The sequence below is a fragment of the Carlito syrichta genome, unplaced genomic scaffold (assembly GCF_000164805.1).
Source record: "Carlito syrichta isolate Samal-C Ts95f unplaced genomic scaffold, Tarsius_syrichta-2.0.1 Scaffold103314, whole genome shotgun sequence".
Taxonomy (NCBI): Eukaryota; Metazoa; Chordata; class Mammalia; order Primates; family Tarsiidae; genus Carlito; species Carlito syrichta.
In genome coordinates this window covers 51,801-64,278 of record NW_007047410.1, presented here as the reverse complement: position 1 = coordinate 64,278, position 12,478 = coordinate 51,801, and the positions used below count along the sequence as shown (strand labels likewise).

Genomic DNA, 12,478 nt, shown 5'->3' with positions numbered 1-12,478 from the left:
CCAGTCTGGGCGACAGAGTGAGACTCCAACTCAAAAAAAAAAAAAAATTTAGCCAGATGTCGTGGCACATGCTTGTGCTTCCAGCTACTTGGAAGGCTGAGGTGGAGGGATCACCTGAGCCCAGCAGGTCAAGGCTGCGGTAGCTATGAGCATGCCACTGCACTTCAGCCTGAGTGACAGTGAGACTCCTAGTCGGAAAAAAAAAACCCCCAAAAAAAAAACTTCTAACATTAGCAAATAGGAGCTCAATATGAAAAATATTCACTCCAGGATATATACCCCACCCACAACCCCTGTTCCATGTACATTGTTTAGCAATACCATTTCAGACCGGGAACAAATTACGTTGAAGAAAGGTCGAAAACCCTGACACTTAAATGGTTAAGAATTCTCTTAAAGAAACACATCTGAAGGAGATTCAAGTTGGCCTGATTTGAATCTATTTCTACTCATACAAACAAGCTCACCTTGGAAAGATCAGTTCAAAGTGACTGGGACACCAGAATGTGACAGCAACACTAGAGGTCAGAGGGTACCTCTTAAGTGCTCCCCTTAAGTATCCAGGCTGGTTGGACATTCCACAAACCATGTGGCTACTGCACTAGGCTGGGAGCATTTCTGCTGAGCTCTATGGAAACAAAGTTTACTCTAAAGGCAAGGCAGGCAGGTAGGTATGCATTTGTGTCTATGTCAAGCTGTCAATGTTAGTGAAGTCAGAAAATGATAACTTTCTTGTTGATAAGATGTAGACCTGGTATACCATAGCCTACTTTAAAAATGCAATCAGAATTAGTTCCAGCATAAAAGAGAACAAGAGGCCAACCTGTGGGTAACCACAAAGGACATCTTTCTCAGAGGACTAAAGTACCTGGAATTATAAAGAGCCCTGGGTTCATCTTGAGAGAGAGGGATTCCATCCTCGTTTTGAAGGCTAAATTATATCCAGGATATGTGGCCTCCAAGACAAGAAGAATAAACTCAAAGAGGCAGCAAGATGACAAGAGCCAATGGTATAGGAAGGGCCTCAAAAAGCACTTGGTAGACCTTATAGTTCATAACAGAACACACAGCCCAGTGCTGTTTTAGAGACCAGTAGCTTTCTTCATCTACTCTTTCCCAGTCTCCATTCCTTACAAAACTCCAGCTTTTATTAATAAGAGCTACTTACAGAAAAAAGAAGTGTATTTTAGAATAGAATAGGAATAAAGGCTCCATCCATAAGACAAGAACCTGGTTCTGTTCAAATGGCTTTGAAAAATTAAGTGCTTTGTTTTAAACATTTTTGTCTTTAATCATACAAAAGTAAAACATGAACACTCTTATGGCAAACACATTTCAGATATTACAGGTGAAGCCAAAGACCCCGTTGGCTGTCTTTCTGTTGCCTTCAAGGAAACTCGGTTCAGTTTGGAGACCTACTAAAGAACTGAGGAAACAAACAAACAAAAAACGAAACAAAACCACCAACCACGGTTATCAGATTAGGGCAGGAACTGAGGTGGCCCTTCAGCTTCTGTTAAAAAACCAGGTTCATGATAGATCTACATGGAGAATGTCCCTAGTCAAGCTGAGGGATCCCAGAAGACTAAAGAAAACCTCTGCAGCCCTTGGGGCTGGGGTCTCAGGACTCTGGATGTAATGGTGACTGGCAAAGAGGTGGCTGCTTTTTCAGAGTGGCAGAGGCACCCTGAAGAAAGCTGCCAGTTTCAGTAAAGTACCCTGAGTTCCTTGGAGAAACAGTGCTAAATAAACCACTGTCAGCAACAGCTCCATGTGGCTGGGATATCTGGGTACAGAATAATACTGTGGAAGGAAGCAGCATTAGTTTTATCTCTCTGATTTGGGTGATTTGAGGCCAATCTCTCAAACTGTCACTTTCATTATGGCACCTGGTCAGCATAGAAGTAGTTGGCTTAAAATAATTTTAAGAACCAGAATTCCAGCATAGAAAGGGGCAAATAATTTAATATTAACAAAAGCTACCATTTGAGCATCTACTATATACCAGGTACTTTGTGGAATTACTTAACTTTCTACAATTCTTGATTATAGATACCACTGAAGATGAGGAAACTGATGCCCCCCAAAATTGGGTTATATGCCCAAGTCATCCAGCAAGTAAGCAGCAGAAACTAGATTCTGAACCCCAACCTGCTGGACCCTCAAACCTATGCTCAACTCTCTCTCTTCATTATGCTATGACACTATATGAACTGAGGAAAAAGCAACATGCCTTTGAATTACGAGGCTAAGACCCGGTTTTTGGTATTTATCAGTTGTGACCTTGGAAAAGCTGGCAACAAGCCAGGCTTCAGTTTTCTCACTTATACAATGAGAAAGCTGGACAAATTTGAGTCTATGATACCCCTGGGGCATATGCATGAAACCTCACTAGCACCATATGGTCAGGGACAAATGACCAGCAGCAATATTCTGAAATAAGAGATATAACAACACACAAACAGTATAAGATATAAGACATACCCATCAATCCCTGATGGGTGGCTAATCATAGTAAATATTTTTATTGGGAAATGGGAGGAAGTGGTAAGGGTATAAGTTTCCAAAAGATGCCCCTCTCTCCCCTAGAATCTACCTAAACAGATACTGTTCTGAACTTCATGTCCTTTTTATTACATAGGACACACCTCTGCTTTCCACCCCACAAAAAGCCAGTTTTTCAGGTCTTTTGTTCCATAAAAAGCCGGATGTCTCGTTGTTGAGTCAGATCTCAAATGTCCCTAACAGTTCAGTTTTCTACAACACATTTAGCATAAAGAAAAAGCTAAATCAATCCAAGTTCATATTCTCCCTAGTGGGGCCACCTTTGGCATCTCAGGACACTCAGGTTCTTAGTGTTCCCAAAAGAGTCCACCTAATAGGCATCTTCTGGACTGCTGAAAGAATTGTAGTAATGCCCCTTTAGTGCAAAGATCTGTTTTTCCTGGGTTTGCTCTCCTCCAAGTATAATCCTGCTGAGAGATGGGAGGTGAGGATCAGCCCACTCAGTGGCCTGCCAGTTCCAAGGAAGCAGCAGGGCCAGGAGAATTTCCTCACGTGTTTCCAACGTGTTTCGTGTATTTTATTGCTCATCTACCATGCAGATCAAAAGCGCTGGAGCAGGTCCAAGTATTTCACACAGAATCTCACACTCCAGGCTGGCTACAGCCCCGAAAGCCTTCATTTCTTCACTTGAAATACTGCCCAATGTTATTTTGGGATGTGACCTGATAGAGGAAGCCCATAGGGACTCCATGACGATAACTGTTCCAGCTGTGATTGGTTGCCCAGCCACAGAGAGTGCCAGCATGAGTTTGTCAGGCTCTGCTGACAAACAGAACTCAGCAGCTAACACCTTCTCTTCACACCACAACAAAACCATGCCTGAAATCACACAATCCATACCTCATGGGGGAGGGGGGAGGGGATGGCTGGTGCTCTCTTAGGAAGAATCTCAAGTTCTAACACGAATTGGCTGCCTGATAAAGTATATTTTCAAAGCAGGAAGATACTAGATCAGGGTTGGATTAGAGAAAGGAAGTTTAAACAATCTCCGAACAGAGCCACATGAGGATGACATCAGTTTATTTTGCTGAGCAGACTGAATAATGGCAATAGGAAATTATAAAGAACAGGCTCATGGCAGTACTAAGATTCAGGGTTTCCCCACAAGTTTGGCTGAATCCTTGAGGAACCCCAGATGGAGTTCTTGCATCCATTTAGATGTGAAAAGCTTTTGCTGAATTGTGCTGATTACTGGCAGGTAAATCACCCATCATGAGAACCAGGTAAATCCTACACACATGCTTGTAGTGAATGTGGGGAAACTTGCAACTCAGCTTTATTCCCTCATATGACAATCCTTGCATGAAAAAAGTCTACAATGACCAAATCAACACTAGCAATTTGCCAGGATCCCCCTACCCCAAGGTTGCTCCCATGTTGGAGCATGGGAGGAAATCTTGAAGAATACAGAAGTTGGGAAACACAACCCTTAAAGAAAAGAAAAAGGTAGGAAAGGAGACAACAGCTTTAACAAACTTCAAGGAAAAAAGACTAAGAAAAAATTAATTACTTAAGGCAAATAAAATATTTTTAGGAGACTTTTTTTTTTTTGAGTTGGAGTCTCACTCTGTCGCCCAGACTGGAGTGCAGTGGCTGCTCCCGGCCACCGCAGCCTCGATCTGCTGGGCTCCGGCGATCCTTCCACCTCAGCCTTCCAAGTAGCTGGAACTACAGGCGCGTGCTACCATGCCCGGCTAATTTTTTGATTTATTGTAGAGATGAGGTCTTGCCAAGTTGCCCAGGCGGGTCTTGAACCCGCAGGCTCAGGCAATCCACTCACCTCAGCCTCCCAAAGGTGCAGGATTACAGGCTGAGCCACCGAGCCCGGCTTGGGAGACTTTTAAAAAAATAAAATCTTAAGCAATGTATTTGTCAAGGGTAGCAGAAGAGAAGAGGCTACCTCTATCAAAAATGTCGAAAAATTTTTTTTCGGTATGATAAGGTTTTAGTCATTGGTTCCCTTTTTCTCTTTAGTCTTTGCTATAAATGTAAGGAAGGGAAATCTGACCCACCCCAGACTGGTAGAGCCTCTAGAGTTATAGAACTGCTGCACTGCTGTTCCAAGGAGTGGTCTCAGTCCAACAGATCAACTGCCATCTATGCCTAGAAAGCAGGCTAGCTAGTGTTGGATGAAATGCCAAGAATGAATCAACACACAGAATAGGATGCCTCTTATTCCTGGTGGTACTTTCAGGTCAGGGGTTAAGCAAGTGGTGAGGGAGGGGAAGAAAACATACAAAGGTTGGCACCTTCCTTTTAGTTTAAGACTAAGCACTATCTCCTGCTTGGAACTGTTTGAATAGCAGAAACTGCTCCAGGGAAGGTTCAGATAACTATTTCCTACTCACCCTACCAAGTTCCTAAAAACTTTGTATCCTAGAAACCACCACATAGGATGCGATCCCCCACCAAGCTCCCTCTTCTTTTTTTCTACAATAGGCTATTGTTCTGGGGATAAAGGTTCATTCTTTCTGGTACCTTCTGGCTGCTTGGTAGGGAATGCACAGCAGAGAAGGGTTAGACTCTTGTTGTCTCCAGAATGCTTTTCAGGGGCCCACTTATAGGAGGAAATCCCTGTATATATGTCAAAATTCATTAAGAAATCTCTGGGAGACCAAATCTCCAAATTCAAAGGGTGTTGGGAAAAAAAAGTTAATAAAGCAAATTCCCTTATATCTCCCTCTCTTTTGAAAGGAGGAAGATAAGAATATGACATGAATATGTGACTACTATGTGTTCAACCCTAAGTTGAGGGGTGGACTCTCATTTAATTTTCACAACCATCTCTTGACGTAGGTATCACCTTTATTTTAACAAAGAAGCAGGCTCAGAAGTGACTGGCTTAAGGACAGAGAGCTATTAAACAGAAGAACATGGGTTCAAATCCATGATTACTTTGCTCCAATTGAGGTGAGGCAACAGTCTGTCACCAGACACACTGGGTGATTAGCTACCTGATTCTGAACTGAATAATCTCATGAGGCCTCATTTAGCTCCTTCATAGAAGCAAAGACTGATGCTAGATAATCCAATTCTACAAGTTTATGTGGCTTTGTGTTTCTCTCTTTCCTAACTACTCTTCCTATAACTTTCATGGTTTATTTCAAATCAACCTTTTTACCTGTAAACCTCTTAACTTAAACCAACTTTTTCTATGCCCAATTAAAGGGTATAGTACTTTTTCCTCATCCCTGGGTTTTCAGAAGGGTATTCTGAATGTATGAGGGGGCAGAGTGTTATGGGGAGGATGCCTTAGAATCTAGAGAAACAAGCAAAATTAGTTAAATTCTATGAAGGTAGGAGTCTGGTTTCTGCTGGGTATTCAAACTACGCGTTTTAATCCTGTTATCAAGCACAAAGGCATGGCCTCAGAGAATGAAATCAAGACATTCCTAGCCTCTAGATGCTCTCATTTTAGGCCATTCCAAACCCTCATACTTTCTCCTCTTCAACTAGCCGTGCAACTACTCTCTAAACTGCAGGAAATTGGGTCTTGTTTAGGGGCCCATTCCTTACGCTACAAGATGGGAAGGCTCATCTTTTATTAAACCAAGGCCACAAGACAATTTTCCTAGTCCCCCACTCTCACCCCACAGGCAGGGCTCAAAGTTCCTCTGAAGCTACTCTAGACTCAGGGTTACAGGACTGGATGGCATTGTGCTGTTATCTCCTTTTTTCTCCACTAGCCTATAGGGCCAGAGCAGGATCAGGCTATTAGTGACCAGAAAAATGCTGGGCACACAAAAGACAAGATCCTTGATAAATGATACTCAGTGAATTATCTACTCAAAAGCACCACCCTCTTTAGACTCAAACTCTATTATAAAGTCCTCTCTCTTTTCCTTAATCTCCGTTCCCCTATCCTATACCGGTACTTGAATTCTAGACCTCCAATGAGGTCATCAGGGGAACTGACTCTCCTCAGAAGTATAATCCCTAATAGGCCTGGCTACTCGGTAAAAGCTGTTGCTAGAACCATGGCAGTGCAGGGAAGGAATGTCTGGAAAGGAGGCTGTCGGGAGGCAGGGCTCTGTGTCACCAGAGAAATTTCAATCTAACTGCAAAAATAGGAACATGCTATTCTAACCCACCTCAGCAAAATCTCTTGAGGTAAGTCTGACCCTTTGGGTGGAGGCTCAGGGCATTGCTGAGGTGAATAGGGGAAAGAAGAAAGACTGCTGGATTGCTTGCATTCCTGCGGTGGGAGCCCCTGTGCAAATAGTGGCTAGGGCATGGCAGCAGCCATTGATTTTCCAGGGGTCGATATTCTACTCCCACAGATCTGCTCAGCTGGAAGTTTAATCACATTGAGTGCTTCTGCTCAACATTTCCCCTATACCCCCACACCCGCCCCAAACCAATAAAACAAACACCAACACGATGAGAAGTGGCAAAAAGATAGATAAGATGGTGCTCCCCACAGCTGTCTTCCAATCCCAGAGAAATCCTAGGCATCAACTCAAAGGGAGTAAATACAAGCCAAAGCTACATGGGGCAGTCCACAAAAACCTGCAGGGATAGATCTACAGGTCCAAGAGAACTTTAAATTCATTGTCTAACACCCCTATACAGACTCGTCTAACAACTGGGAGATATGATGTTTAAAATCCAGACTTCCAACTTCCTAAAAAAAAAAAGATGTCCCTGGAACTCCTATGGGGCACTAAGGTTGAAACCCTGCTCTCCAGTTTGTCACAGTCCCCCATGAGGTGCTTATAATACCATGTTACCTACCTGACCAGCCCTTCCCATGCATACACTCTACCCCCTCAAAGGCTTCTTACTGTCTTACCCAGTCACGAACCACTTCTTGATAAAAAATGTAAAGTGTTTTGAGGGTCACTAGTTAACAAATTCAAATCTGAAAAAAACTGAAACTGGGTCAGAGCTGGGCCTGAGTTACAGAAGCCAAAAGCAGTGCATATTTATGGAATAGGGCTGTTGTAATCCCAGCAGGAAACAAGAGCACTGTAAAGCTAGAGAAGGAAAAGAAGTTAGGAACCCCCTACTTTCTTAAAGTCAAGCATTCCCTGTAAGGAAGGCCAACTACAGTTTGTTCTATGATGATCATCAGCTATAAACCTAGAACTTGAGCAAAGAGGGCAAGAAAAGAGGTAGTAAGAGAAAAAGAACACAGAAAAGCAAGTAGAATTCTGGGTATGAGAAATATAATGGGGAGGGAGTGTTGCCTTAGGCTTTCACATTATCTGGCTCTCCTCACCATAGCAAGCCTGGCTGCCCCTCAGAATTATTAACAACCAGAAAGGAAGGAAGGGCAACTGAGGAAGGCAAAGTTGACACTGTGCTGACCATGGCTCAGAACTAGGGTGCTGGAGGGCCTCCTTGGTTACAGACTCTAAATTTGTATTTGTCAATGGTCCTCCCTACCATGGCCTACTGGTCTAGATAAAATCCAAATATTTGGAGGGAGGGCGGAGAACAAACAGATCTGAGAGTAAGGAATGGATAGGATTTTAAACCAAAAAAGATAGCCATCGACCCGAGGCCTTTAAAACCAAGAGAAAAAGTCGGGCTTGGTGGCTCATGCCTATTAATCCAAGCACTTATGGAGGCCAAAGTGAGAGGACCACCTGAGCCCATGGGTTCGAGACCAGCCCAGGCAACTTGGTGAGAACTTGTCTCTACAATAAATCAAAAAAATTAGCTGGGCATGGTGGCACGTGCCTGTAGTTCCAGCTACTTGGAAGACTGAGGTCAAGGATGTGGTGGCCGTTGAGTGTACCACTGCACTCCAGCCTGGGTGACAGAGTGAGACTCCAACTCAAAAAACAAAACAGGCCAGGTTTGGTGGCTCACGCCTATAATCCTAGCACTTTGGGAGGCCAAAGTGAGAGGACTGCCTGAGCCCATGGGTTTGAGACCAGCCAGGACAACTTGGCGAGACCTCACCTCTACAATAAATAAAAAAAAATTAGCTGGGCATGGTGGTGCACATCTGTAGTTCCAGCTACTTGGAAGGCTGAGGTGGAAGGATCACCTGAGCCCAGCAGGTGGAGGCTGTGGTAGTGACTCCAGTCTGGGTGACAGAGTGAGACTCTGACTCAAAAACAAAACAAACAAACAAACAAAAACAAAGAGAACAACTCTGAACACAGAGGAGCCATAGTCAAGTCCTAGAAATAAAAGATAGAGGGGGAATAAAAACCCAAATACATATATATTTATTTTTTGAATAATGATTTCTCTGAACACTGATCCTTTTTATTTGTGTGTTTTGGAGATAAGATGTCGCTCTGTTTTCCAGGCTGAAATGCAGTGGCATGATCATCATAGCTCACTGCAGTTTTGAACTTCTGGGCTCAAGTAATCCTCTTGCCTCAGCCTACTGAGAGCTGGGACTAGAGAACACCATGCCTGGCTAATTTTTATTTTTTTTTTGGTAAAGACGAGGTCTTGCTATGTTGCCCAAACTGGTCTCAAACTCCTGGCCTCAAGTGATCCTCCCACCTTGACCTCCCAAAGTGTTGGGATTACAGGTGTAAACTCTGCTTCTGACCACTGATCCTTTTATTTGACAACTTGGTTTTTCTCCTACCATCCCTGCAATGTCAGGAATTATCTTCCCCCATCTCAGTAAACAATATTCAATATTCTTCTCACATCAAAGCTGCCATTAAGGGCACAGGTTTGCTGACTCTCAAGGTTAAGCCTTCAACCCCTAGATCCCACCCCTTCAACAAGGCATGGCTTCTTAGCTTCCTTGGGAAAGGTCAAATGGGAAGGAAGCTAGCAGTTTGGAAAAAAGCTCCCCAATATGGCAATCGGATTATATTACAATACCAGCCAATTCCATGCTGATACAGGCAGGAAAGATGGAACAGGTTCAGGCCAAGGAAGTGGACAGATCAAGAAACCAAGCACTGGCCCCCAAAGGAACAGCACTAGAACACATAGCAGTTTCATCACAACTTTCTGGTAGAACACCAAATGTCTTAGAAACATGAGAAAAAGACAATAGAGCTATTTACTTCTACGCTTACAGCTCCACACCTACAGGTCTTCCCCTCTGGACCAAGGTTTTTTTTTTGTTTTTGAGTTGGAGTCTCACTCTGTCGTCCAGACTGCAGTACAGTGGCACGCTCCCGGCCACCGCAGCCTTGACCTGCTGGGCTCCAGCGATCCTTCCGCCTCAGCCTTCCAAGTAGCTAGAACTACAGGCGTGTGCTACCACGCCCAGTTAATTTTTTGATTTATTGTAGAGATGAGGTCTCGCCAACTTGCCCAGGCGAGTCTCGAATCCACGGGCTCAGGCAATTCACTCACCTCAGCCTCCCAAAGCGCGGGATTACAGGCTGAGTCACCGAGCCCAGCTTGGACCAAGTTTTGTTTTGTTTTGTTTTTGAGTTGGAGTCTCACTCTGTCGCCCAGATTGGAGTGCAGTGGCCGCTTCCAGTCACCACAGCTTTACCTGCTGGGCTCTGGCGATCCTTCCGCCTCAGCCTTCCAAGTAGCCGGAATTACAGGCACACACTACCACGCCCGGCTGATTTTTTTGATTTATTGTAGAGATGAGGTCTCGCTGCCCAGGCGGGTCTCGAACCCGCGGGCTCAGGCAATCCACTCACCTCAGCCTCCCAAAGGCGTGGGATTACAGGCTGAGCCACCGAGCCCGGCTGGACCAAGTTTTAAGGAACAGATTCTCACTTTGGCTTAAGGGGCCCTAGTGATTTCTGTAAAGATAGCATTTCTAGGTGGATTTGGCTCATTTCATGTTCAAAAGGCACCCAAGTCCCCTAAGGACAAACATGAAACAGCTTGGCAACCACATATCTTGGGGCTGGTTTTCTGAATTTGGTTGGTCTTTTATGCAAAAGTCAGGGCATGTGCTTCATTGGAGTAATCTCCTAGTCAGCTCTGCAGAAGGTTAGAAAAGCACCAACAGGAGAGAAAAAGGAAGGGGAAATAGGTAAAGGTAAGCCACTGTCACTATGGCAGCTGAGTGCATCCATATGTTGACTCAGGAATTTCAGGAGATTCTAGTTTTTGAGGATTCTTCTTTCCAGAGTAAATGTTTCCTACATCCGTTTGGAGAGCAGATCTAAATCCAGAAGCTATAGGATTACTGACTTTGCTTATAAATCTTAACCTCATTCTCTACACCTCCTTCCCTTTCTCCAAAGATAAAAGAATAAGGAAGGCAAAGTATATCTTCTGAATATAGTATTCCTCCTTTTCTTAAAAGATTTTTTTGTGTATGTCATTGGTTTGTTAAACTCTGGTGTGTCCTCGTGGCTCTCTGAGCTATGCCTGACATGTTTCCTAGCTTTGGCCTCCTTCCCTACTTTGGAGAGGTAAATCTCTCTCTCTCTCTCTTTGTAATTTACTTTCTAAATAAACTATGGTTTTTGATCTAAAAATAAAATTTTCTTTTTTTTTGTGCTGATCCTTTGCAGAATTGGTCCTAACAATAGATGCACTGGACTAGAAGTCAGGGAACCCAGTGTTCTCTTTTACTTAATGATCTTGGTTGGACAAGTTCCTTACCCTTTCTGGGCCTTGAGTTCCTCATATTAAAGTGGGAGGTAGAAGGGAAGACAGGGGAATTGGGATGTTAGTATTGCGAATATTCTGTTGGACTAGCTCTTGCTGTCTCTATACTATTCTTGCCCTAACAGTAGAGGTTAAAAAGCTTAAAAACTAAATTTCCAAGAATTGTTAAGACAGGCTTTGGATACAATTCAGATTCTGCTAATTAGAAGTTGACTCATATGATTAAAGTATGGCAGAGACCATATTTCTGTCTCCTTCACTTGTTTCTGTAGTAGCATTTTGGTTCTATCCTCCACTTAACTGGGTGCTGGTTTTGGCAGCAGCAGCTACTGCTTCTTGATTTCAGCTTACTGATCCCTGGGGTGTGACTTAAGAGCAATCAACCTGTGGCTCAGAGGTAGGACTTCTCCTAGTAGGTCAAACCTGGGTCCAGGTTCCTGGAGGCCAATCCTAGAGCATGCTCCCTCACTCCTTCAAGTGATTTTGTAAGCCCCAATTCCCCCCCCCACCTTAAGTCAGAGTCTTACTCTGTCGCCCAGGCTGAAGTGCAGTGGCACAGTCACGGCCATCACAGCCTCAACCGGCTGGGCTCGGGTGATCCTTCTACCTCAGCCTTCCGGAAAGCTGGAACTACAGGCATGTGCCACCATGCCCAGCTAATTTTTTTGATTTATTGTAGAGATGAGGTCTCACCAAGTTGCCCAGGCTGGTCTCAAACCCGTGGGCTCAGGCAATCCTCTCACCTAGGCCTCCCAAAGTGCTGGGATTACAGGCAAGAGCCACTGCACTCAGCCCCAAATTCCCTATATTAAATCTCTCTCTATGAAACATATCTAAGACTAGGGTTCAGTACAGAAACACACTATCTAAAGTCAGTATTAGCAGGGCTCGGTGGCTCAGCCTGTAATCCCGCGCCTTTGGGAGGCTGAGGTGAGTGGATTGTTGCCTGGGCAGCGAGACCGCATCTCTACAATAAGTCAAAAAATCAGCCGGGCGTGGTAGCGCATGCCTGTAATTCCGGCTACTTGGAAGGCTGAGGTGGAAGGATTGCCGGAGCCCAGCAGGTCGAGGCTGCGGTGGCCGGGAGCGGCCACTGCACTCCAGTCTGGGCGACAGTGAGACTCCAACTCAAAAAATAAAAAATAAATAAAAAAAATAAAGTCAGTATTATCAAATGATCCCAAAAGAATAGTTTCTTTTTTTTTCTTTTTGAGTTGGAGTCTCACTCTGTCACCCAAACTGGAGTGCGGTGGCCATTCCCGGCCACCGCAGCCTCAACCTGCTGGGCTCCGGCAATTCTTCCGCCTCAGCCTTCCAAGTAGCTGGAACTACAGGCGCGCGTTACAACGCCTGGCTAATTTTTGATTTATTGTAGAGATGAGGTCTCGCCAAGTTGCCCAGG

General features: G+C 44.3%; 1 protein-coding gene across 2 annotated transcripts in view; it reads right to left on the bottom strand.

The window, feature by feature from the left end:
• Positions 1-12,478, bottom strand: part of ARID1A (AT-rich interaction domain 1A) — a 55,408-nt gene that overhangs the window by 24,355 nt on the left and 18,575 nt on the right. The window lies entirely within an intron of this gene.